Below are 13,575 nucleotides of genomic sequence, written 5' to 3'. Positions count from 1 at the left end.
TCTGTGATGTGACCACTCCACCAGTAGCTGTTTTCTAGGGGAGAATAACTGGTATCTATAATCCAATTTCATATAATAAAGCTTTTGACAAGAAATATAATTAAACTAAAAGGTTGCTAGGAATAGTGTTTTAGATTAATTTGTCTGAGAACTGCACTGTACAGAATTTAGTGAAAAGAAACTAATCGTGTTAAGATCTAGAGAATGCATTTTATGCAAAGATGAAAGAAAATATAAAGGTTTTAGAGTGGAAACACATTTAGTGCAATCAAGAAAAGAAGAAATATTTGTTTGATGGGAGCAGAGTTGAGAGTCACAGAGTGTGTTCTGTAATAAAGATTGACAATTAGGGATAATTGAACAAATTTGATTTTGTTATAATGTGTCCTGTGTTCTCAGAATGCTGTAAAAAGAAATGGTTTTTTTTTGGGGGGGGGGGTTTCTATTGCTGTGATAGTGAACTATGACCAAAGAAACTTAGAGAGAAAAGGATCTATTCTGCTTATGCTTTGACATCATAGTTTATCAGCAAAGGAAGTCAGGACAGTAACTCAAACTGGCCAGTAACCTGAGGCAGGAGATCATCCAAGGCTATAGAAGAGTACTGTTCACTGACCAATTCTTCATGACTTATTCAGTCTGCTTTCTTACATAATACAAACCATCAGCCTAAGGATAGCACCATCGGCATTGAGCTACACCCTGCCCCATCAATCACTAATTAAGAAAATGTCCTATATGCTTGACTTCAATCCAATATTAAGTGTGTGTGTATAATATAAAATAAATAAAATACATATATAAAATAACAGAATAACCTATAATTTATTTCAATAAACCAAAATCTGCATCAATGTAAATTATTTTGAGATTAATAGTTGCTTTTTAGATTAAAGTAGATTCAATAATCTAACCTTTTATCTCATCATTTTTATATTATATCCCCTTTTTTCTTCAAAAACGAGTTCCTTGAATCTAATTTCTTTTTTAGCTTTTTCCCTAGTCACAACAAATAACAACCTGTAAGCACCCTTCCCAAATGATGTCAGACAGCCATAATCAATCTCTTGGGCATGTGGCATTGTTTTCTCTAGACTATTTCCTGCTCTCGAAAGGTACTTGAATCTTTGGGCAAGTCCTAGCTGGAGTAGACAATGAGGATGGACCTTCTCAACAAAAAGCCTTGAAGCTGTTCTGGATGCAGAACTCTGATGAAATGGTAACAGAGGCTCTCTGAGAGGCTGGATCACCTGGGTCACCCATTTCATTGGCGTTAATTCCGTTGCTCTGAAAACAAATAAACTGTCAAAGGAATGGCCTGTGTGTTGTACAAAAGTTAAACAAGGATGATATTTCATTTTATGTTTGAGCTGGTAAAATATAAATCTTGTTTCTTGTACTTTTTCTAAGTTTATTTCTTATGTCTGTAGTCAAAATTTTCAGAGGGTCTTCCCTGATCAATCTGATCTTTAATGCTGAACAAATTCACAGCCTTTTGCTTTCTGTGGAAACAGAAGCATAACCTCCTCACCCAAAGCAATACATCGTTTGACTTCTATTTTGAAGTCAAGATACTTTTAAAACATATAGGTTGTTTTAATTCAGCAGCTTCCATAATCCAAAGTCTATCAGCAACTATTATTCATTCGTCAGCAATCAAAGAATTTAAAGACAACACAATAACCTACAGGATTCAGATTTCCTATGTATTTTCCATTTTTACATGGGTTTTTTCCTTTACATAAGTTTACTCCTTCTTTAAAGACTTTATTATTTTTTAACTATATTTTTTTGACTGTCGATACCCTTTCTCCTTTTCTTCTATGTATATTTTTAAACACACTGTATCCTGTTTGGAGCTTTATTTCATTTGAGTGTTCCCTTATTAAGTATCTGTAGTGTTCTCTGACTGCATAAAATAATCCTTAAACTCTTTTCAGCTACCAGTGCAACTCAATTTAGAGCATGGAGCCAGTGCATGGTTGTAGAAGGAGCTGCGGGCTGCGTTGTGTTTCTGCTACTCCACTTCCCGCCTCCTGACTCCTGGCTAGCTTTACCTGAAATAACAACATACAGACTGTATTCTTTTTTTTTGTTTTTGTTTTTGGTTTTGGTTTTGGTTTTGGTTTTTGGAGACAGGGTTTCTTTGTGGTTTTGGAGCCTGTCCTGGAACTAGCTCTTGTAGACCAGGCTTCTCGAACTCACAGAGATCCGCCTGCCTCTGCCTCCCAAGTGCTGGGATTAAAGGCGTGCGCCACCACTGCCCAGCCAGACTGTATTCTTTTAAACACTGCCTGGCCCATTATATCTAGCCTCTTCTTGGCTAACTCTCACATCTCTACTAACCCATTTCTAATAATCTGTGTAGCACCACAAGGCAGTAGCTTACCAAGAAGGATTCTAGCCTATGTCCATCTTGGGCCAGAGCTTCATCGTGTCTGACCTCACTTCCCTTCTTCCCAACATTCTGTTCTGTCTACTCCACCTATCTAAATCCTGCCCTATCAAAAAGCCAAGGCAGTTTCTTTATTAACCAATGAGTGTAACAGACAGATCATCATTTCCTCCATCACATGGTGGCTGGAGGTTGGCTTCATTCCACAGGCAGCTACTGGGAGACCTGTCTCTGTATTGCAGCTGGCATGAAACTGTCATACTAGGAAGACCCATTACCTCCATTTTTGTGCATTTAGAATCTTAATTTAAGCTTTTTTTTAGGAGTTATGTGGATATACATGCCTAGGTATTGGGTGCCATTTCTAGGCTAAATATTCTGTCCTGCCAATCAGCTCCCAAATAACCAAACAGAGACTTATGATTAATTATAAATGCTTAGCTGATAGCTTAGGCTGGTTACTAACTAGTTCTTACAACTTAACTTAACCCATATTCTTGATCTATATGCTTCCATGTGGGTCAGTACCTTTTTTCAACACAGGAAGTTTGTTTTGCCTCTTTTTATGTTTCATTTTTTTTTCCTCCAAGTTCTCTCAGTCTGGCTCTCCTTCTGAACCTTTTCCTGCCTAGCTATTGGCCAGTTAGCTCTTTTGAAACCAATAAGAGCAATACATCTTCACCGTGTACAAAAAGATTATTTCACAGCACTGACAGAAGTCAGGGCAGGACTCAAGCCAGAAGGCAGAAGCCACTGAGGAACTCTGCTTACTGACTTTCCCTTCATGCTTTCTGAGTTTGCTTTGTGAAGAAGTCAGGACACCCAGCAGAGGAGTGGCAGCATTCACACTAGTCAAGAAAATGCACTATAGTCTTTTCTACAGCCTTATCTCATTAGATTCTGCTTCTCAGCTAATCTAGTTTGTGTCAAGTTGGAGGAAAGAAAAAGAACTAGGACAGTTACCAAAGTTACAAGAACCCTCTTCAAAGTTATATAAGCAAGAAAATAATTGCTGGAAAGGATAATGTTTCCCCATGGGGTTGCCTGAAAGTGGGGAATGGAACTCTAGGGATGTATATTTTGTAAATCAGTCCCTTGCCATGGGGGATTTTGAGTGATAAAGTTTTTTTTATACTCACTCATGCTCCTAAAAGTAACTAGTAACCCATGATAATTTAATCAAAATCAGTAATTCATTGGTTTAAGAAGGTGGCCTACAGTAGAATAATTCCTTAAATCTGTCATTGTTGCTCATTTCTGGGGTAAATAGTCTTGTTCATAACTCTGGAAAACCAACAATAGTTGGCAATTACATATGTTTAAATTTGCTATGAATGACTCTAGTACATATTGAGCAAGTTGAAACTATGCCAATAATTTATTATTCAGATACAATGGCTCACTTTTTGATCCAAGCAACTGAGAGACAGAAGATTCAGAAGTTTGAGACTTCTTGAAGCTATATTATAAGCTTGCTCTAGTTTTATTCTGTTGCTGTGATAAAGCTCCTAGACAAAAAGCAATGTTGTTTCTACTTACACTTTCAGGCCACAGTCCATTATTGAGAGAGTTTAAAGTGAAAATCATAGAGAAATACTACTCATTGGTCTGCTCACAAACTCAGGCTTAGCTAGTTTTTCTATATAGCTCAGTGTATTGGACAACTATAGCATAATTAATAATCAACATAATCTTCTGTAGATATTGCCATTGGCCAATCTGTTCTGGGAATTCATAAACAAAACTTATTCTCAATGAATTTAATCTGTGTCACATTGCCATTCAAAGGTAATTAGGAAAGAGACTATATCCCCAAACAAAAACATAACAAAACGCCATGACTTACTTGTGGCTCTGACATTTTGAAGATCATCACATGTCTGATATGAAAACTCTTAAGAATTTGTTCTGTCCATAAAGCCTGACTTACTTCTCACCTAACTAAAGATCTGATGATTAACAGAACCTGGTAATATAGGCACTTAGATAGGGGGAAGATTCACAGTAGCCATATGTCGACATTGATATCCAGAATGCAACTAAGAACATATTGTGTATAAGGCATGTATGTCTTGGTCCCACAGATAACCACAAGGGAAACAATATGGGTTATTTACACAGGATCATCTCTTCAAAGGAGAGGTGTATAGACTGTTTCCAAGACAGAAGATTGAAAACAAATATTGATAGCCTGGTGACCTCTGTGCTATCTGTATGCTAGGCCACACAAGTTCCAACAGACTCTTATCTTGATTTTATCTTGGTCAATCTATAGCCCTGTTCTCCTCCAGACCATTATCATGAGCTTATTTACCTTGGGTTTGCTGCCTCAGTAAATCTATAGAAACTATCTTTTTTGAAAATGTTACTAGTAATTTACAAACATTTCAATGCTCAAAGTTTAAACCAATATCAGCTGCTGAGTTGTGGTGAAATGTACTTCCTTCTTGCCACTTTGGGACTGACAATTTGCCATACAATAGTGTTTATAGAGAAAGTCAGGACAATTGAGCTTGTTGAGTGGTATTTCAAATATTAACTATTGGTTTTTCTACAATCTTATGTCAAGTAATCATCTATAGGTTATATGTTAGGCAGAGGAAGGAACTGTGAATTACAGGATTTTAATATACTTATTTGAAGTGCATATATATATATATATATATATATATTCAAACTATTGTGATATGATATCTACTGAAATTGAGGTTAAATCTTGGGGTACACAGTGATCATTTTCTCTACTGAATAATTCTTCAAGAAGAGAATAATTTGTGTATTCATATTTGCTGTTTTGTATTTCTGTCAATAGTGTGTTCTGTTAGGTATACTCCTTTTCCAGAAATGTTAGGAGTTCCATGAGAATTTTCTCCAAAATTAACTGCATACTTATCCAAATTGACTAAGATATTGAGAGAAAAGGTTCAAATTAACAAAATTCAAAAAGAGAAGGGGGACATAAAAACAGACATCAAGAAAATCCAGAATAACATAAGGACACACTTTAAAAACCTATAGTTCACAAGATTGGAAAAAATCTAAAAGAAATGGATAATTTTCTCAGTGTATACCACTTACCAAAGTTAAATCAAGACCAGGTAAAATTTTAGGCAAACTTATAACTCCTAGCAAAATAAAATCAGTTATTAAAAGTCACTCAATGAAAAGAAGCCAAGGGACCAAGTAATTTTGTGTGTGTGTTTGAAGATTCTTCCAGATCTTCAAAGAAGTTAATACCAGTACCTCTCAAATCATCTCACAAAATAGAATCAGAAGGAACACTGCCTGATTAATTTTATGAAGCCACAGTTACCTTGATACCTAAAACACATAAAGATACAACAAAGAGAATTACAGACCCATTTCTTCTATGAATGTAGATGCAAAAATTCTCAGCAAAATACTTGCAAAGCAAATATAACGTTATCAATTAGTCTTCATCCCAGAGAAGCAAGGATGTTAAACATAAATGAATCAATAAACATAATCTACCATATAAAAAAGTTAAATACAAAACAACAACAACAAAACAAAAACCACATGATCATCTTATTCGACATAGAAAAGGCCTTTGACAGAATATTATACACCTTCAAGCTAAAAGTTCTGGAGATATTATGGATATATAAGGGATATACCTAAAAATAATTAAGGGAGGTTACAAGACCATAGTCAGCATCAGCTTAAATGCAGGAAATAATTATAATAGCCTCAAGAATGATTTTTTTAAAAAAATCTTTGGATAACTATAAGCAAGTAAAGATTTATATGATAAAAAATTTAAGGAAGTAAAAAAGAAAATCAAAGAAGATATCAGAAGATGGAAGGATTCCCTTGTGTTCATGATCAGTAGGGTTAATATAGTAAAAAATGTTCATCTTGCCAAAAGCAACCTACAGTTTCAATACAGTACCTACAAAAATTCCAATGCATTCTTCATAGATCTTGAAAGTACAAATATCAACTTCATATAGAAAAACACAGAAAACAAAGCAAACAACAACAGCAAAAGATAGCAAGAGCAATCCCAAATAATAAAATGATTTCTAGACCTATTACCATCTCTGAGGTGTATAGCAATAGAAGTAGCATGGTATGAACACAGAATCACACACATTTATCAGTGGAATTTAACTGAAGACTCACACATAAACCCACACAACTATGGGTCTGAATTTTGATAAAGAAGCACACTGGAGAAAAGACAGCATCTTTAACAAATGCTGCCGATCAAATGGAACAGCTATACATAGATGACTCCAAATAGATCCATATTTATCACCCTACACAAAATTCAACTCCACATGAATCAAACACCTCAGCATAAAACCATATACACTAAACCCTGGATTATCTTGAAAACCACAAGATGTTGGAGATACCAGAGCAATGGGATATCTGTGGAGGAGCTGCTAACAGTGTGTAATACCAGCCCAAGAGAGAAAAGTGTATTGCAATCAATAAAGTTGAAATTAGTTGAAGGTTTAAAGAACAGTTTAACAATAAACATGGAGATCCAAAATTTAGAGTTTTCCCCAATTTTTTTAGTCTTGGTTTGATCCAGAATTTCCTATGCTTCCTTTCATCTCTCTTGGAATGGAAATGTATATCCAGTGCCATTGTATGGTGGAAGTATATGATCTTCTATTTTATTTTGATTTTACTGGGGATTGCCTTGATTTTTCAGAAAAGACTTTAAACTTTGGACTTTTAAAGAGTCGAAAGTTGAGACTATGATAGACTCTGGGAGATTTTTGAAGTTAGACTAAATGTATTTTTTGAATTATGTATGACTAAAAGCCTATGGGTTCCATGGGATGGAATGTGGTGGTTTGAATAAGATTTATCACCATAAACTCATATATTTGAATGTTTAGTCATCAGGGGTGACACTACTTAAGAAGGATTAAGAGGTATGACCTTGTTGTATTAGATGTGGTCTTATTGAAGAAATTGTGCCTCAAGAGGTGGGATTCAAAGCCTAAGTCAATCTCAGTGGCTCTCTCCTGCTGCTGCTTGTGGATCCAGATGTAACAATCTCAGCTACTACTCCAGCACCACATCTGTCTTTAAATCGCCATGTTCCCACCATGGTGATAATGGATTAAATGTATAAAGGAGTAAGTCACAAAACAATCCCACACCACTTTTGAATTATGATTAATAAAATGGTTATTTATTTAAAGGAAAAACTTACAGATCACCATCCTAGACAACAACAGTCTGCACGACTAGAAAAAGAGTCTGGTAGTTGGAAGTGGAGTCGGAAGCAAGAGAGAAAGTACATGGGCTACCTCTGCTTTTTCAAGCCAAAGAGACCACACCCAAGTGGGCTAGTATCTTAAAGGCTCTTGGCTGAAGGAGCAAAAGGAGCTCCCACAGCAAATTCTGAAATTGTGAGCAATCTTCAATTAAGTACTTGATTTTATAAGAGTTGCTGTGGTCATGGCATCTCTTCACAGCAATAGAACAGTGACTAAGACAACTATACTCACAGACCAGTTCCTTGTTAACCCTTCATCAGTGAATCTTTCTTCTCTTGCAGGTGGGAACAAAATAGGAACCCACATCCAGACACTGTGCAGAGAGGTAGACATCTTGAATCACTCATCTCTAAATGGAATTTCTCTGCCAAATTTCATCCATCAGTGCTCAGGAAACCCTGTTTAAGTGGAGGCAGAAAGAGTTTAAGAGCCAGAGGGGATGGAGGATGCCAAGGAAACTTGATCAGTGCTCATATGAACTCACAAAAAGTGAGGCAAAATGTACAGACCCTACACAGATCTGCTCCAGATGGTCCTAGAGGTGAAAAGGAGCAGTGGACACAGGCCCCTTCCCTGTGTCCAATCAATAAGAGAGTTCCACTAGGGAAATGAATGACTCTCAAGGGATAGGCTGCATGCCCAGCAATAGATGGCAAATGGAAAAGAAGCTCACATCCATCCTTGAAGGTTCTTTGTTTGTAATGTGTCAGGGCTTTTCCTTTCTGTCATTTTAAATTATTTATTTATTTTAATATATATATATGCATATATTTTCCTTATTGGTTATTTGCATATATATTATGGCTTTCAGCTTTGTGCTTTAATGGGACTCCAGAATGTGCAAATGAGTGGGTCTCTGCATCTGTATCTGTCCCTTTTCTTGGGCTCTTTTAGTTTGTCCTAATCAGAATATTTTATTTATTATATTTTATTTTATTAGAATCCCTTAGCTGCCTCTTTTTTTTCCAAAAGGAAAGACAAAAAGGGAGTAGATCACCATAGGAGGAAAGGGAAGGGTAGGTATATAGAGAAGGGAATTATAATCAAATATATTATATAATAAAAACAAATTTTAAATGCTCTTTAAAAAAGAGCTCCATGAGATAACAATAATGTCCCATTGGCATATCATGAATTTACATGTTTCTTCTTTGATCTACAGTACGTTCATTTGAAAGCTTGTCTCTGGGAATGGAGAGATGGCTCAATGACAAAAGGGTAGGCTCACAACCAGAATGACTAGAAGTTTAACCCAGAAATTCTGTAGATGCCTCATTCCCAACTTCCAAGAAACACCTGCTGTCACTATGAAAGTAGTCTTAATAACTGTGATTTCTCTAAAGTTAACTTTATTTGTGGAATTAAAACAGCACCTAAACCAATGCGTGTGTTACTCATGATGAGTCTGTCAAAGTACACACAAAAAAATACAATCTGTTACATCAGACTGTTACTATTTTCAGATTCAACATACATATACGTGCATCTGTGTTGATATCTCCATCACACATATTTATATATTGTAGAATCCTTATGTTTTGACAAATATATATAATTCCAATCAAGCATACTCTGCTCACACACATGTATCATCTTCCTTTTCTCTAGTACATAACCTCCTTCCTACTACCAGCCATAATTTTTTTTTCTGGGCTTAAAATTAATTACACAAGGGTCTTCACAATTGTTAATCCTTATAAGAGAAGGAATTGTCTACAAATTGATGCTCAATGATGCTTAAATTGTTTTGGTCTTTAACGTAAGTGTGTAGAATTGAAACATAGTGCTCAAAATTTACTTAATTAAGCTACTCCCCCCACGTAATTATGATAGTTATTTGAAATAAAAGCTACCCAAATCTGGCAAATATCAAAGAATTGACAATAACATGACTAGAAATATAACAGTCTAGAGAATAAAATAGTAACTAACATCTACATAAAATATAAGAATGACAATTATGCATTACAAAAGTATGTATTTATATATAATTATAAACAAAAACAAATAATACACGAATATGTAATGAATTGGTAGGATACTACCTTACAATAGAATAAACTATATATATATGATTACCTTTGGGAAGGCTAGGGTTGTAGATCAGTAGTCTAATGATTGTTCAACATGTACAAGACCGTGGGTTTGGCTCACCTCTCTTTTACCATGAGAAAACTAAACCCATTTATTTCAAAAGATGTGTATTAAATTCTAAAGAGAAAAAAGTAGATTTACATTGTAGATAGCTGGAAAATGTTTTCATTGTTTGTGTGTTTGCTAGCTTCCTGGTTTGTAAAAGGGTCTTACTTGTAGCACAGGCAGGCCAGAAACTTATAACACACCTACCTTGATCCCCTAAATACTGAGAATTCACCACTACACATGACATTTACCTCCTTAACTATATTGTCATGATGTGACTACTGACATGGCACCCTGATGTTACAGCATCTCTTTAAGGTATTGTCCCATGCAACAGCCTACCTAAAACTAATTATAAGGAGCAACTGATAAACCCCAACTGGAAATCTGCCTTCAACTATGTTCTGCATTCTCCAGATTCTAAGCACCATGAGATCTGAAGTAATTCTGACCATATGAAATAAGCTGAAGTGTGTGGGGCTGATAGTGCATTCCTCTAACTCCAGTATTCTGGATGATGTGAGATCATCAAGCATTTAGGGCAAGCCTCAGCTGCATGCAAGTTCTAACCAGTCTGGGCTACATGAGACTTTGTCTCAAGAGAAACTGGAAAAGGATGACGAAGAAAAGAAAGAAGTGGAGGAGGAGGAAGAAGGGAAATGGCAGGAAGGGGTAGGAGGAGAAAAAAGGGGAGAAGTTGGGGAAGAGGAATAGCAGCTGTAGCTCAAACAATATAAGGAAATGCAATCTGAGAAATGGATGGGACTCTAGACAGGAGATTTTCTTTATTTTCTTTATTTTTACCATAGCCAACACTGGGGCAGTGGTTGAAAATGTTTAATTTAAAATTTGATTTGAACAATGCCAGTAGATTACATGGCAAGAAAATTTTATTGTTCATTTTCTAGTATAATTTCAAAATGTAGAGTGATTGTATGGGGTAGTATTTCATTTATAAGAAATATATGATGAAAGACTCAAGTGCCATGAAGCACTTTTCTGTAGAAAACTCAGATACCCTAGAAAAAGTAGAGGGAACATGAACAAATAAAATTTTGGAATTAGCGTTTTGGAATTCTGGAGAATCTGACATGACAGTACATCAGTGGGTGCATTACAATAAATATTTTAAAATAAAACACTTAAAATGGCAAACACATGCTAGGAAACTATTGTTTTTAAGTCATGTATGTTGGGTATCTCTAGCTAGAGGCCTGATTCCACACTCAAGTCTCACTCCTCCCATTCCAGACCCCACCCCTCAGAAAGCCCGCCCAAGGTCAGCTCCTCCCCTGGGTTTTGGCACCAAGTTGATAAGTGTTAGATCCCCAGTTATTAGGTATCTTCCACTACCAATGTAATAAGCCATCACAATCTTTCAAAGTGTATATTGTGATAGTTATGGAAGATACAATATTGGTGATTTTTAAATATATTCTTAATAAATAATTGTTAATATTTGTTAAATGAAATGAATAAAACAATTTAAACATAAAAGAAAAATGATGTGAGTAGTTGTGGGTATAAATTAAAGAGGAACTAGAGAGGGAGAATAAATAGGAAGTAGGCTATTTCCTGAGTGAGTGATCTTACGTCTATACTACATAGAGAAAATACAGACAAATACATCAAATGTCCACATATAAAAATATGTGTATATATAGAGATGTTCATCAATGTACATATATATGTATGCATACATAATACACTAGGAAGATATTCTTTCATGTTGAAAACATTATATATTTCTAAATGTGAGAACATAATGGAAGTGATCCAGTAATTCTTTTCATTTATGCTTGAGTCTAGATCTTCCCATGTTGCCCAAGCTGACCACAAGAATGTGGTCCTCATAACTCAGTTTCCTTAGTACTAGGATTTGCAGGTGTACACAGATGCATGTAACTACCATACCTTGGTCAAAGTAGTCACTATTGTAGCTACCCCTTGTCTATAAAAATTGTTTCCCAGACAGGTTTTTAAAAAGTGCAAATGAAATACTTGCTGGCTTTCAACTTAGGGAGCGAGGATAACGTATTTTATAAACTCTTATCTTTTACTTTTAATCTAAAAGCATTTACTCTGCACTGAATTTATGATGAAGAGAACACCTTAATTTCTCCTCACTCTCAGCTTTTCTCTCTTGTGGCGGAAAGTGGATATCACTTAGGGTTACAACATCCATATCAGTATTTGATGGAAGTCCGTATACTCTATTAATTGTAATTTTAAAAATGTGGTCCACTTATGATTTTTGCTCTATGTTATTCGACTGAAAAGTCAAGCTGCACTTTTATTTAGGGCTAATGTCCTTTTGCAGGGTTGATCCTCGCTTTGTACCAATAAAATCTTTATGAACTTTAAGATGAAAAAACGGACTAGATTTCCAGCTGAACTAAAAGCTTTCTCCTTTCTAGACTCCACTTTGGCTTCTGAAAGCTATATTAATGACTTGATGTGCTTTTCTGAAGTTCTGCACACAAATACACACTTGAGCTCAAAAACACCTCTAAGGCGTAGAACATGAGCTAGAGGGTTTTCATTTTTAGTGCAGTGCCTCCTTTGTCAGAATTATTATTTTCCTTAAATTTAGTGCAAAAGCATGAGACATTTTATAGCTGATGCATAATATATGACTGTCTATAAATCTGGCGTCTGTCTGGCATCAGACATGTTTAAGAACCAAGGTGTTATAAATTTACCAAAGTGGTTGGTTTTAATAGCTCTTCACAGTGTAAGTTCAAGGAACTAGAGCTTTGGGATGTTTCAAAACTTTCTAAGTTCAAGCCATTCTGTTACTTTCACCTATTGAAGAGGAGATAAACTAACTGAAGAGTCAGTTAATCTCTAATTTCTTGATTTATATATCTTCACAATGCAGGCAGTTAAAAGTCCAGTGATGTTCAGAGTCATAAAACTTCATTTTTCTTACACTGCCAAAACAAGCTGAGGGCGTTTAGCTCTTTGGAGACCCAATTAGAAGAGACTTGGAGTAACAATCTCCTAATAATTATTGTAGGAAAAGCTAGGTGAGTCTGATTGTGATCCATGCAGTCTCTTCTCTCATTCACTTAACTGCCTACATCCAACTACACCCTAAGATTTTCTATTCCTAGAGGTGTTTTGTTACTTAGCATATACCCCATTTCTGTTCATGCTAGTTTAAGTTGCAAGCCTCTTATATCAAAAACTGCCTACATAGCTGAGCATGTTGGTGTGTTCTTGAAATGACAACAGTTCAGGCAATAAGGCAGGAGATCTAGTGAGATCTTCTCTCAAATCTGTGCCCACAAAATTCTCACTGTGATGAAGAGACTTCTAAACTTTAGCAAAAGATGGGTTGATAAACAGAAGGGTTCTTACACTGCTGTAGACATATGAAAAGCAAGTCAAAAACAAGAAAAGGGAACTTATTCAAATTTTCAGGGAAAAAATATCTCTTTTGATAAGTCCAGATCTAGGCTAAAATGTACTGAGCTTAAGCCCTTTATCTAAGACTTAATATATAAGAAATTCAGCAAAGCAACACATTTTTTTAGGGTGCTGGCTTGAAAATTACTTCCCTTGCCTAATTTAAAGATCTAAGTAACCAAATGGGAATGCATATGCAAACCTTTGGATATTGAAAAGTGTCTTAAGATGCATTGTCAATAACAAAAATAATTCTCAGTTGATAGTTTATTTTCACTTCGCAGCTATCTTTCTCTAGTAGATTCAGGCTTGCTGCAATCATTCCTCATTATTTTAATCAGGATCGGAAAAGTCAGTCTTAAC

The sequence above is a fragment of the Chionomys nivalis genome, chromosome 1, assembly GCF_950005125.1.
Source record: "Chionomys nivalis chromosome 1, mChiNiv1.1, whole genome shotgun sequence".
Classification (NCBI taxonomy): domain Eukaryota; kingdom Metazoa; phylum Chordata; class Mammalia; order Rodentia; family Cricetidae; genus Chionomys; species Chionomys nivalis.
The sequence above is the reverse complement of the archived record's forward strand: the minus strand, read 5'-3'. Positions refer to the sequence as shown.